At 59.5% G+C, this 12,212-nt stretch overlaps 1 protein-coding gene across 4 annotated transcripts in view; it reads right to left on the bottom strand.

Moving 5' to 3' along the window:
• KCNQ2 (potassium voltage-gated channel, KQT-like subfamily, member 2) overlaps positions 1-12,212 on the bottom strand; it is a 43,638-nt gene that overhangs the window by 30,794 nt on the left and 632 nt on the right. The window lies entirely within an intron of this gene.

The following is a 12,212-nucleotide window of genomic DNA, read 5'->3' as shown; positions in this document are numbered from 1 at the left end:
GGGCGGTGATGGGGGGCAGGCAGGGGGCGGGGCAGGCAGGCACAGCGGACCTTGCTCACCACCTGGAGAGTGAGCATCAGCCAGAACCACCACAGCCCAGGTGCACAGCCGGGCCTGCACCACCCAGAGCACCCAGTCTACCAGCGGCCATGGCGGGGGGTCGGGGTGGGGCTGGCCCCAGCCCTGCAGGATCCAAAGCAGCAGGAGAGACCTCCACCAGATGGCAGGAGGGACTTCCATGGCCTAAGCTCTGAGCAGAGATGGACCCCTCTTTTGAAATAGGTCCTGAGTGCAGGGGTCTGACGACAGAGAGGAGGGGCAGGCAGGAGATGACGGGAGGGACTGAGGGTGCTGGAGGCTTGGGCGTCAGCCAGAGGAGCCCCACAGCCAAGGCTGACAACACCCATTGAGGCAGGGAGCCCACAGCTGTGCCCGCAGGCCCTGGGTGCCCATGTGTGTGGTCTGCCTGCCCCTGTGCTCTGGGGAGGGACAGCCCCCACTTCCGGAAGGAGACCCCACTGCCTCCGGTTCTTCCCTCCTGCCTCCTTCCCCCATCTGACTTCAGGGAATATTTCTCTTCTGGCAAAACATGACTAAGCCTCTGCCACCTCATCCCACGTCACTGTTGGGAGGGCACCAGGGTGGGGGCCGTGGTGCAGGCAGGGACGGCCCCCCTAAGGTTGTCCCCGCAACCCAGACTCCCCCCTCTCCAAAGACTGAGTCAAAAGGTAGCTGGGATTACTCGCCTTATTCTACATATTTAATGAGATAGGTGTACATGCTCAGTCATGTCTGACCCTGTGTGACCCCATAGACTATAGCTTGCCAGGCTCCTCTGTCCATGGGATTCTCCAGGCAAGAATACTGGAGTGGGTTGCCATGCCCTCCTCCAGGGGATCTTCCTGACTCGGGGATCGAACCCACATCTCTTACGTCTCCTGCACTGGCAGGGGCATTCTTTACCACAAGTGCCACCTGGGAAGCCCTTAATGAGATAAACCTCTCATAAGCAGGTGGCAGGATTGGGAGGAAAAATAGTCGTGTTGCTATCACCCATTTGCTCGCCCCCAGGCCCCAGAGCTGGGAGAGGAGAGTGGGAAGGGGTCACTGACATCGAGCCCCACCCCCAGGCTGGAATTCACAGCATGTCTGCTATGCTCCAGGCACCCAACAACTGACAGACGGGGAAAGTGTGTGTCCATTTTACAGATGAGAGCACAGAAGGAGCACAGAGGCTGTGAAGCTGCTCACTGCAGCCATGGGGGCCAAGCCTGAGCTCCCCTTCCACTGGCGGGGTCCCCAGAATAACGTCCATTCTGATAAGACTGTGCCTCCCTGGGGGCCGGGTGACCCAGGAGCCAGGAGAGACCGGGGGAGGGGGAGCCACCAGTGTGAGGTCCCTGGGGAACCTCCCGTTGCCTCGTCCTTCAGGACTGCAGCCGGCGCCGCAGCCTGGAATCTAATTTCACTGCCTAATAAACTGCTCTGCCTCCAGGATCCACTGCCACGTCCAATCTCTGGGAGCGACAGGAAGCCTGGATTCCTGACGGCGGTTCAAGGTGCAAAGCAGATGCAGGGAACCACTCGTCATCCTGCCAGGATCAGAGGGAGCTGGAGGTTCCATGCAGACCTCTTCCCTGGAGCCTGGGCCACCAATGGGGCAGCACCCAGTCTACTGCAGCCCAGCCAGGCCAATCAAGCCTGCTGCCAGGAGAACAGAAGACACTTGGAGACACCACCTGAACCTAAGGCCATGGCAGTGAAGGAGGTGGGCCCTGGGAACCTTGCAAACAGCATGAGCTCAATCAGTGCCTTGGACCTGACAGGCTCTGACCCAGAAATCTCAGACCCTGGGAAGGTTCAGCTTCAGACTCAGCATTCAAGGCCTCTACAAATGACCTTGGCCTCCCTTGTTCTGGCCCCCAACGCCTTCCCCTGCTCCCTGCTGGACCAGAGGTCACTCCACATCCACAGCAACCCCCACATCCAGCCCTCTCTCTCCCAACACCCAGGGCAGGAAGGCGTGCTCGGGGGACCCCTTATGCTCCCACTGGCCAGTACCTCGGATGGCTCTTGTCCTCCAAAGCCTCGGCCACAGGGAGAATCTGGTGAATGTCTGGTCCTACCCTTCCCACGCACCAGTCCCCTGACCACGCACCAGTCAGAAGCCCCAGGTTCCAAGGGACCCCCCAGTACCCCCAAAAGAGTAGACATCTGTGGTGAAGCCCCAGGGGCTCCGGGAGCTACAGGAAGGGCTCTCCCCTGGGGCCAGGCCAGACAGGAGGACCCCTGGGGCCCTGGCAGGAAACCCACTGGCTCAGCACCCACAGAGACCACTTCCCCAGCCCCTCCCATCTCGTCCCCAAGATGGCCACTGCACGTGGGATCACTCTCCAGTAGTCACCTGTCTGCACCCAGAGCCAGCACTGACAAAGGCTCACCCGAGTGCCCTCCTCCATCCCACGTCAAACAGGTTTGGGGGTATTTTTTGTTTGTGTGTTTATTTTAGCCACACTGCATGCAGGATCTTAGTTCCCTGCCCAGGGGTTGAACCTGTGCCCCTTGCAGTGGAAGCTTGCAATCTTAACCACTGGACGGCCTTGGAATTTCCCCTCCATCCCCCATCAGAGTCCACCCGCAGCCAGCCTGCACACATGGATGGGTCCCCCCGTCATCCCCAGCCTCCTCAGACACAACAGTCCCCACCAGGCTCACAGCCCCCATCAGGGGTCCTCCCTGCCAAGACCCCATCTCAGGCCTGCTCCACCAGACTCTTCCATCTCTCTGTTCCCCATTCCCACTACCCGACACCCTACCAAGACACCTGGAGGAGTGCCCATCTCCTCCCGCCAGCTTCCCTGCTCCAGGGCCTTTGCACGCTCTCCTCTACTGCCCAGCACTCTCTGCTGCATCCCCAGTGCAGGGCTACCCCCGTCCTCATGCCCAGGTGCCATGCTCAGCATCACCTTCTGCAAGAGGCCCCCACCTCCCTCCAGTTTCTCTCCTGGCGCCCCCAATCATCCTGGTGCTAGCTCTCTTCACCTGCTCTGCTCATCTGTCCCCTCAGTGTGCAGCCAGAACCCGCACACGGAGTGGGCCCACATCCTGACAAAGGGCAAGGTCAGTTCCAGCCCACAGCCTCCATCAGACAAGGCTCGATAGTGCAGACCCGCCAGACAGTTTGGGAGTAAGGAGGCAAGAAGGGGCCACGGACAGAGGCCCAAGGGACCCAGAGGCTTCTGAAGGCAGAGGGTGGGGGTCGTGGGACCAGGAGAGTACGGCACACCCCAGGGAGCCTGGCCACACATGAGTTCACAGGCAGCAAACGCACTCATTAAAAACAGGAAATGTTTGCGTGTGTCCACACAGAGCCATGAACTCAAGTGTTCACAGCAGCTCCAGACACCCCAAACTGAGGGGGACACCCCACAGGTCATCAGCAGATGCACAGTGGGCAACTGGCCCCTCTGCAGTGGAACATGCTCAGCCTTTAAGGGGAGCAAAACACTGACCCAGGTCACAACCTGGATGAACCTTAACACATGACACTCAGTGAAGGAAGCCAGATGTGAAAGTCACACAGTATGTGATCCACTCCCATGAAATGTCCAGAACAGGAGCTACGGCCCCAGGGGCTGGAGGTGGGGAGACAGATTGGATGGGCTCAGGTGTCTTAGAGGGGGACAAACACGTCCCAAGACCAGAGACAGCTGGTGGCTGCCCCTCACTGTGAACCCAAAAAACGCCCACAATTGGCCACTTTGGAATGACTAATTGTACATTCTGTGAGTTTCACCTCGATTACAGAAGAAAGACGGGCAGGTTGTCAGGCTCTGAAGAAGCAAGTGAAGCCCCATCCACATGCTTGTGCCCAGGCCAGCCTTCTCACCTGGGTCTCAGCTTCCCTCTGAGAAAGTCTCAGATAGCCCACCCCTCCCCACACACTGCTTCCCACACCCCTGCCAGCAGGGAACCTGACCCATCCTTAGAGGAAAGACACTGCTCTGAGGCCTCTGGGGACAAGAAGGGCCCCAGCCTCCCCTAGAGAAGCCTCAGCATCCACTCGCAGGGAGCAGGCAGCCACTAGCTGGTTGATTTCCTCAGTCGTGGGAGAGGGTCCCCTCCAGGTGTGTGTTCTTCCATGGTTTTCACTGAGTTCTGTCCTCGTAAGGCCTGGACTCCCCCAGGCCCGGCTCACTCTGGGGGCCCTGTCTGGAGGTGTGTCCCCCGGGCCTGCCACACACTCCCCCAACACAGGCACCTTTGGGGAACTGCCCTAATCAGGCGGTCAGCATGGCTGACTCTGGCCCCTACAGGTCCCACAGCCCCGCCACATGGAAGCCTGGGCAGGAGTGGGGTGGGGACGGGTCCCCCAAGGGCACACTGCTGTGGACAGGCTTCTGGGCTCAGAACACAGTGCAGATACCAGCTTTCGGGGGAGAGGGGCTCCCCCAATGAGGGGGTCAGTTTGGACTACACCCCTGGTATCCAACATCCCCTTTGTGAGCACAGGAGCCACTCGGGGCTCAGGGCACCCCAACCACTGTTCTCCTGACTCAGGATCTCTCATAGAGTCACCCCCTACCCACTGCCCCCAGGTTGACGGGACGGCCAGGTTTGCTCCCCCAGACTCTTCCTGAAGACCCTCCAAGCAGCTCTCAGGCTGGTCCTCCCACCACACTCCCACGGCTCCCAGCTCACTGGTCCTTTACAGACACCCCCAGCGTCCTCTCAGCCTGCACTTCACGCCTCCAGCAATGGAGGGCTCACCCTCGGGCAGGACCTCATTTTAACAAGCCCCCTCCTGGGCCCCTCCCCAGGCCAGCATCCAGAGCCACTAAGGGCGCAGGGTAAGGGATTGGGGACAGGGCCACGTTTTGCCCCACTCCGGAGAGATGGGGAGCCTTGATGACAGAGACAAAGTCCAACATTTGCCCAACTGAGGCTTGTCTGACTCCACGGGTAAATCCCCACTGCGCACGGTCAGTGTGGAGGAGGGTGACAGAGTCTGAATCTGATCTCCTTTGAGAAACACAGATGCTCGGAAACAGATCAGGAATGACAAAAGCGCCTCCTCGGGTTTTCTGCACCTTCTCCGTCTCCTACAGTGGACGTGTGCAGTATTCAGAATCAGAAAGGATAGAAAGAAAGCACCATAAACAGGTGCTTCTCTAAGAGGCCGCCAGCCCCCTCTCTCAGACCATGCGGTGCTGTCTGCCCACTGCATTGCCTGAAACACTGGGTTTCCATCCAGAAGATATTAATTCAGCTCTCAGCTAATTAAACTGCAGATTGGAGAGAACCATCTTGGAGAACGTTAACCAAGGAGGAAAGAGCACTCTAAGCACAAACAGCTGAATCTGGAGACAGAAGCAAGTGGTCCAGACAAAGGGTGCCCATGTGTCTGCCCCAGGAGCCCCTTCCCCGCGCCAGCCACTCGTGAACAAAGCCCCCGTTCTCCATGGTCCTGCATGGAGTTCACAGGGAGAAACAGCCAAGGGTTCCTGATCAGGACCACGGCCAGCGCCCTGCCCAGCCCTCCAGTCACACAGGACCCAGCCTCCCATCCCGACCCCAACAACCCCCCACCAGAGGCTGAGCTCTAAACACTCCCACTTCTTGTTCCTCCAGTGAAAGTCAGAACCCTGCATCAGACCCTGCCCTCCTACTGGAGGGCCGTCCAGGTACTGCCACTACATCCTACATCAAGGCTCCGTCTCCCCCGTGGATACGGCCCAGCAGGACTGGCAGTCCCTTAGGGCCCTGCTTGCAGGAACAGAAACAGATCAGCAGGTGCTTGCCCAGGCTCCCCCCACTTCTGCACCCCCCATGACCCCACTTCCTTCCCCAAAGCCTGGGATCCCAGGAGAAACTGGCCTTTTCCTCAGACAAACCTTTCAAGTATTTTTTCAAGCGTTAAATGGAAAAGCAAACTCAAGAGTTCTAAGCTCTCTAGTTGGGTCAAGACTGAGGCTCCAAGGAGGGAAGGGGGGCCAGACAGGACCTAGAGGAGGAAGGGGCCTGGGTAGGGGCCGCACGCAGCAGACTGCCAGGAACAGCCTGGGAGCTGAGACCTGCCACCACCGCTGATGGCCAAGGGATAGCTCAGGACAGTTTCCAACAACTCCTCATAGGACTTTCTGGAGCAAACATGTTCTGCACGGTTACAAAATTATTCCAGGTAATCCAAAAAAAATAAACAACTAATTGTATTCAAGACAGATAGCAGGCAGAGCCTAAGAACACTCAGATCTGGGCACATCCTGAGGGTGAAGGGCAGACTCAGGGATGGAAGCTGGAACACACCCAACCTCCCATTTCAACTGAGTGAAGCCACCATAGCCTCTACAAGGAGCTGCTGGGAAAGGCCTGCGCATCTGGTGTCCCCTTCCTTTGGCCAATCCCAGATGCTGGGCAGTGGGACCAAGACTCTGGGCAGCTGGTGGCCAAGGAGAAGTGAGAGTCCCCTCGCAGGCAGACCTTCCTCAGACCAGGGGTCTCACCATGTCCTTGGACCTGCTAGAGAAGCCGAGGGCCCTGACCATCACCTGCCTGGCTGAGTGCTTGTGGCCCCACTCACCAGTACATGGCCTTGGATCTGTTCATGAGACAGGCTCACCTGGGCTTGCACCCCAGTGTCATGACACCTGACAAACGCCCTGTTCTCCCTCCAAGGGGCATCATCCTGCCTGTTCCCAGGGGAACCCCTTTCCGTGGTAGAACACACACTTCCCACACCCAGGCCTTCACAACTGGGAACTCTGGGGCCCGCCACCCCCACAGGCTCTGACTGGGCTGCAGAGAAAGCCACCCAAACTCAGAGCAAATTGGGGGATGTGGGCTGCGGCTCTGCAGCAACCCCTCAGGAGGATCAAGGGCCCTGGAGACCCAAGCGTCCCCAGCCCGGCTTCCTCCTGCATGAATGGAAAGCTTGGTGCCGCCCAGCTTCAAACAACAGACTTCAGCCTCTAACTCCAGACCATTTGTGTTCAAAACAGCCCCCAGACCACCTACCTCCAACTCTGGCCAAGGCTGTCCTGATTCACGTGAGGAACAGACAGCCTTTAGAAATAGTCATCTCTGTCCCAGACCCCTCCCGCACACACCCACGTCACCGAGAGAGGTCTCGGGGTTCACCGTCACCCCACCAGCTCTCAGGGAAGTGAGAACATTCACTGGGCAATGGCAGCCCGCAAAAGTGGAGGGAAGGGGGCAGCTTTGTCCAACCCTCCCCCACGTGGAAGGCGGAGTCCCCGGGGGACAATGCAGGACTGCAGGCCCCTCTTCTTTCCACCTCAGCTCTCACCAAACTGGTGCAGCCTTTCTGGCCAGGTGGGCTGCAGCCGGGAGGGCACAGGTGAGGCCTGGTTCCCGGGGCTGCAGAGCTGTCAGAAAGCACAGCCGGGCACCTGGGGCAGTGCCACCTGGAGGTGGGCTCCTCCTGGTGGCCTGCATGGCGCTAAGTCACCATACAGCAGCTCATCGGCACATAGCCCACAGGGAAACCTGAAGTCCCCTTTATGGTCTAGGTCCACGGCTACAACCTGTCCACCGCGGTGCTTTTCAAACCAAAACCGTGTGGCTTCCTCACTTGGAGGTACCAGGTGCTAGGACCACTTAGCGATGAAAGGAAGACCTCCCCCAGCACCTGGACAGTGGCAGAACAAGCGAGGTCCTTTAGGGGATGGCCAGTCCCCCTGGACAAACATGCAGCATCAGACCGGGCCCCGGGTCTAATCGTGCGGCCACGTTCATAGCGGCCCTGAACCCCTGAAGGACCAGCCCCTGGCCAATGGGACTGAGAACATGCCAGACTGGGCTAAGGGCTGGGCTGAGGGCGGATGGCCTAGGGTGCTGTCCCAGACGCACCCACCTCCATCTGCCTAGAATTCCTCCTGCGGAGCAACTCATGATGCAGCCAAGACCCCGTGACCGTCACACACGTCGGGCGCTGTGTTGAGTGATTCACAGGAGACAAGCCCAGAGCCATGTCCCCACGTCACAGACACAGACACGCAGGGCCCTGCTCCAGAAGTGGCTGTGGGGGCAGGATCCCTACCAGGCTCGCCTGGAGCCCCCATCCCCACCGCCCACCCGCCTTCACCCACACATGTCCTCTGAACCATCACTGGTTATAACCTCAGGCTGCGCCTAAGAGGGGTATGGGGACGATGAGGTGACATCTGGTACTAATACATGTGCCCACCCAGGAAAGAGCCTGCATTTATACTCAAGAATGTTTTCAGTGACCCGCCTACCAGCTAACCCAGCAGCACAGTTTGTAGTAATGAGGTATCGGACACGGACCAACGTCCCTCACACGCTTCACCCCTGGAAGGGCAGCAGCTTCCAGTGACCCTCCCTGGCCCCGCCCCCTGCCCCCCTCTCCGTCCTCCTCACGCGCCCGCCTCGGTATGGAGGCTCAGCCCTCCGCATGGTCTCTTCCACCTCCCCGGCCTTCAGCACCTCCCATGAAAGGCCCAGAGTACCCTCAGTCCCCTGGACCCTGTTCTTTCTCCAGTGGGTTCAGAACCCCACTCCCAAGGGTAGGGGCAGCCTGGTGGGCTCACTAGGAGGGACTCAGAAGGTATTGTGAGCAACAGCCAGAAGCAGAAGCGGCCTCTGCTTAGCCGGAGCGCTGGGATTAACAGAGTCTGAGCATTCATTGACTGACTCAAACAAACAGGGGAAGACATCCCCTTAGACACTCCCTCCACTGCTGAACTCAGTCTATGCTCTCAGAAATGACCCGGTCCCTCTACAGACACTCCAGGGTGAGCCGTTTTCAGGTGCGGTTCCCATTCAACGGTCCCCCCCACCCCGCAAGAATCTACGAAAAGACAAGTTGTGAAGTTTGACTTGTACTGATTTCTAACAAAACAGAGGTCTTTCTTTATTCTGATCTGTGAAACTGTCAAGAACAGAGCTTTCAACTGACTGTTACCTTGAAGACAAAGACTGTGGGGCATCATGGCCCAGTGTAATTAGACACCATGATTAAAAAACATTTCATGGTTGTGGGAGGGAAATCCTACAAGGAGGCCTGAGGTCTCCAGATGAGCGGCCAGAGACAATCAGCCAAGCCCTGGTCTCCCTGGAAACCACAATCCTCCTACCTTCTCACCTTTGGGGAAATTTCCATAAGATTCTCCAACTCTCCAATCAATAGTCACTTCCTCCTCAGGACGGTGGGGGAGTTTGGGAGCTGGAAGGAGCTGAGGACATGGCCATTCAGACTCCAGCCTCCTCTCAAAGCAGAGCCCTGGTCACTCGCCCTGGGCCCACACTCACCCCCAAAGGCAGTCAGGGTGAGAAGAAGAGTGACCAGCCCGTGAGGTCCAGCCTTGCCCACTGAGGACAGACGGATGAGAAGGGGCAGCAGGCAGCCTGCACGTGACCAGATGTGGAGCCAACTGGGTTATCCAAGGCCATGCAGGGGATGAGTATATGGCCCCAAGGTCCCAGACCCCCATCCCGCTGCCCCCAGCCACAGGCCCAAACCGTTGCAGGCCACCAGAGGTCTAGCTGACGCCATCTGAGGATAGAGGAGGCTCGGTGTACCAGCCCAAGAGAAGGCAACTCACAGCAGTGAGCTGGTGAGATAAGCCCTGGCCTCCAGGGGTCAGTCCCTGCCCTGCATTGCCAGCATTTTCCATCTGCCTATTTTAAACACCATTTCATTGGCAACTCCTAGTGGCTTTTGGATGTTGGAAGTTAGCCAATCTGCACCCAAGCTCTGGGCAGAGACCCCTTCTGGTGTGAGTGGGCAACTCCGGAATTCTACCCCTTGCCTTGGTCTTCCCACCAGTGAAAATGGGGCCACAAAATGAGAAAAACCTGAGACCGGCAGACTGCAGGCCCGCAAGATGTGTGGTTCCTCTCTCCTCCTAACTCAGGCCTCAAGCAGATCCCCCACAACACCAGCCTGCCCGCCCAGGGGAAGGAGTCATGTGGGGAGGGGTCTGACGGCCCAGGGACTGCTCTCCCTCCAGCCCAAGCAGAGGAAGAGACCTCGGGGCTGGGCAAGGTGGCCCGCCCTCCACCTGATCTGAGATCCCTCCATACTCAGGGAAGCCTCCTGCCTTCAGAAGTGTTTCTGGGGCCGCTCCCAGGCAGAGGCAGTGATGGCCATAGCCCCGGGCCTAGAGGCACGTTCAAAGAGACGGCCCCTTCTGCAAAGGGTGGGAGAGAGGGAGACGGGGCTTGGCCTGATGCCCACCAAGCCAGGGGGGCCACAAGGCAGCCGCCTCCTTCCCCTCCTCTGATGCTCAGAGGGTCCGGCACACCCCTGCCTTCCAGAAGCCAGGCTTCGGTGGCAAAAGGCAGAGGAAGGTGGCCTAGGAAGGCAGCGCTGCCCACCCCACCACAATGCTCCCTGCCCCCATGGCTCCCCCAGGCCCAGCTCAGGAGGGGCTTGAACTGGCTTAATTAATGAATCAACAAACCAAACTGAGGAGTGTCGGTCCCTGCTGGGGGGTGGGGGGAGGCTGGCAGTGTGCACAGGGGAGACCACACCCTCGGGACCAGAATGAGGGCAGAAAAGGTCTCCTGAGACTGATGGCCTGGGCCCCAAGGATGCGCGGGGCCTAGGGACAGTGGCGAATTCCATGCTCGGGGACTGGGTGATGGTTGATGAACAAGAGAGGACAGAGATGTCGCTGTTCAGGGAGTATCCCGGGGCCAGGTGAGGGGAGGCCCCAAACAGTTCACCTCCACAGCGCCTTGGGGGCAGGGGCAGCTGGGCCCCTTTACTGCCCCGGAGCCCCCATGCGCTGCAGGCCCACTTGTCCTGACTTAGGGACACTTGAGAAGGAGGCAACAGAGACCCCACTCTGGGAGTGGCTGCCTGGACCCTGGCCCCACACACTATCCCTACAGCTTTGGATGCAGGAAGCACAGATGGCTGACTGCTTCAGGCTGGGCATGGAGGGGCCAATAGAGGGGGCCTGGGAAGCCCTGCCAGCTGGGACCTTAGTGCCAAAGCACAGAAAACCCTCCAGTAGCCCCACTGTAGGTCAAACAGGAGTGGGGGCACCATGGGCTGTGTCCATGGGTCAGAGGTCACCTCAGGCCAGGACCTGCTGGCCAGAGCCGGCCCCCAGGACCCACTTGAGCCCCAGCCCGGCAGGAGAGAAGACAGGGTTCTTCCAAGGGTGAGGAGCACACCTGGGCACATCCGCCCAGGGGGATTACCAGAGTGGAGCGACCTCCTCAGGGTTGGCAGGGCTGATGCGGTGCCAGGGGAACCTCTGGGGACAGTGCCCAGGAGGTCTCCAGGGCCGTGGTGACCCACTCCTCAGCAGCTGGGCACTTCCCTCCCAGGGTCTTCTCCCCCCTCCCACGGAGGGTCCATACAGAGCATACACTCACAGGGCACAGCACGCTCTTGGGGCACACAGCGCCTGTTCTAGGTGGGCCCTCAGTTGGTAGGAGATGGTTTCCCAGAATCCAGCCCTCACTCCCATCCCAAAATGCCTCTTCTCACAAAATGGCCGAGTCCCAGCCCCAGGCTGGCTGGGATGGGAGACAGTGCCTGCAGGCTCAGAAGCCATGCACATCACCGGCATGGGTGCACACACACACACACACACACAGGCACAAACGCCACACACATGCAGACACCCATGTGCACACGCTGGCCCCTGGCCACCAGCCCTGCCTCAGGAGCCAGGAGGTCCCTGAACACTGGGCCTGGGGACACCGGCAGCCCTTTCAAGGCCAGGGCGGGTGGCTCCAGGATGGTGGCACCCCTTCTCCTGGGGGTCCGCTCTGCCAAGGAAGGGGTCCAGAGCCCAGAATGTGCACAGGGGCCTCAGGCATACACCTGCCCCTCCTGCTGCTGAGAGGGGTCAGGGCTGCGCTGCGTGGAGGGAGAGTGGGGGTTCAGGACAGCTCAGGGATGGGTGCAGGTGCCACGGACAGGACAGCCAGCTAACTGCCCTGGGCCTAGGGCTGGGGAGGAGAGTAAGATTTGGACCCCTCCCCATTTCAGCAATCCAGGCGCTCAGCCTGGACGAAGACCAAGCGGCTTGGGGGGATGGGGAAGGGTAAGCCAGCCCCTCTCCCATTTCCCTTTCTTTGGGGGAACCCATGTAGAGGGGGCCCCCCAGGAGTCCAGATCCAATGGCAGGACGGGCAGCGCTGCGCTTCCTCCCAGGCCGGCCCTTTGTTCCGTACAGCGACCGTGGGGAGGGGCCTCTGGGGCTGAGGAG

The sequence above is a fragment of the Bison bison genome, unplaced genomic scaffold (assembly GCF_000754665.1).
Source record: "Bison bison bison isolate TAMUID 2011002044 unplaced genomic scaffold, Bison_UMD1.0 scf7180017864063, whole genome shotgun sequence".
Lineage (NCBI taxonomy): Eukaryota > Metazoa > Chordata > Mammalia > Artiodactyla > Bovidae > Bison > Bison bison.
This window is presented reverse-complemented; position numbering and strand designations above follow the sequence as displayed.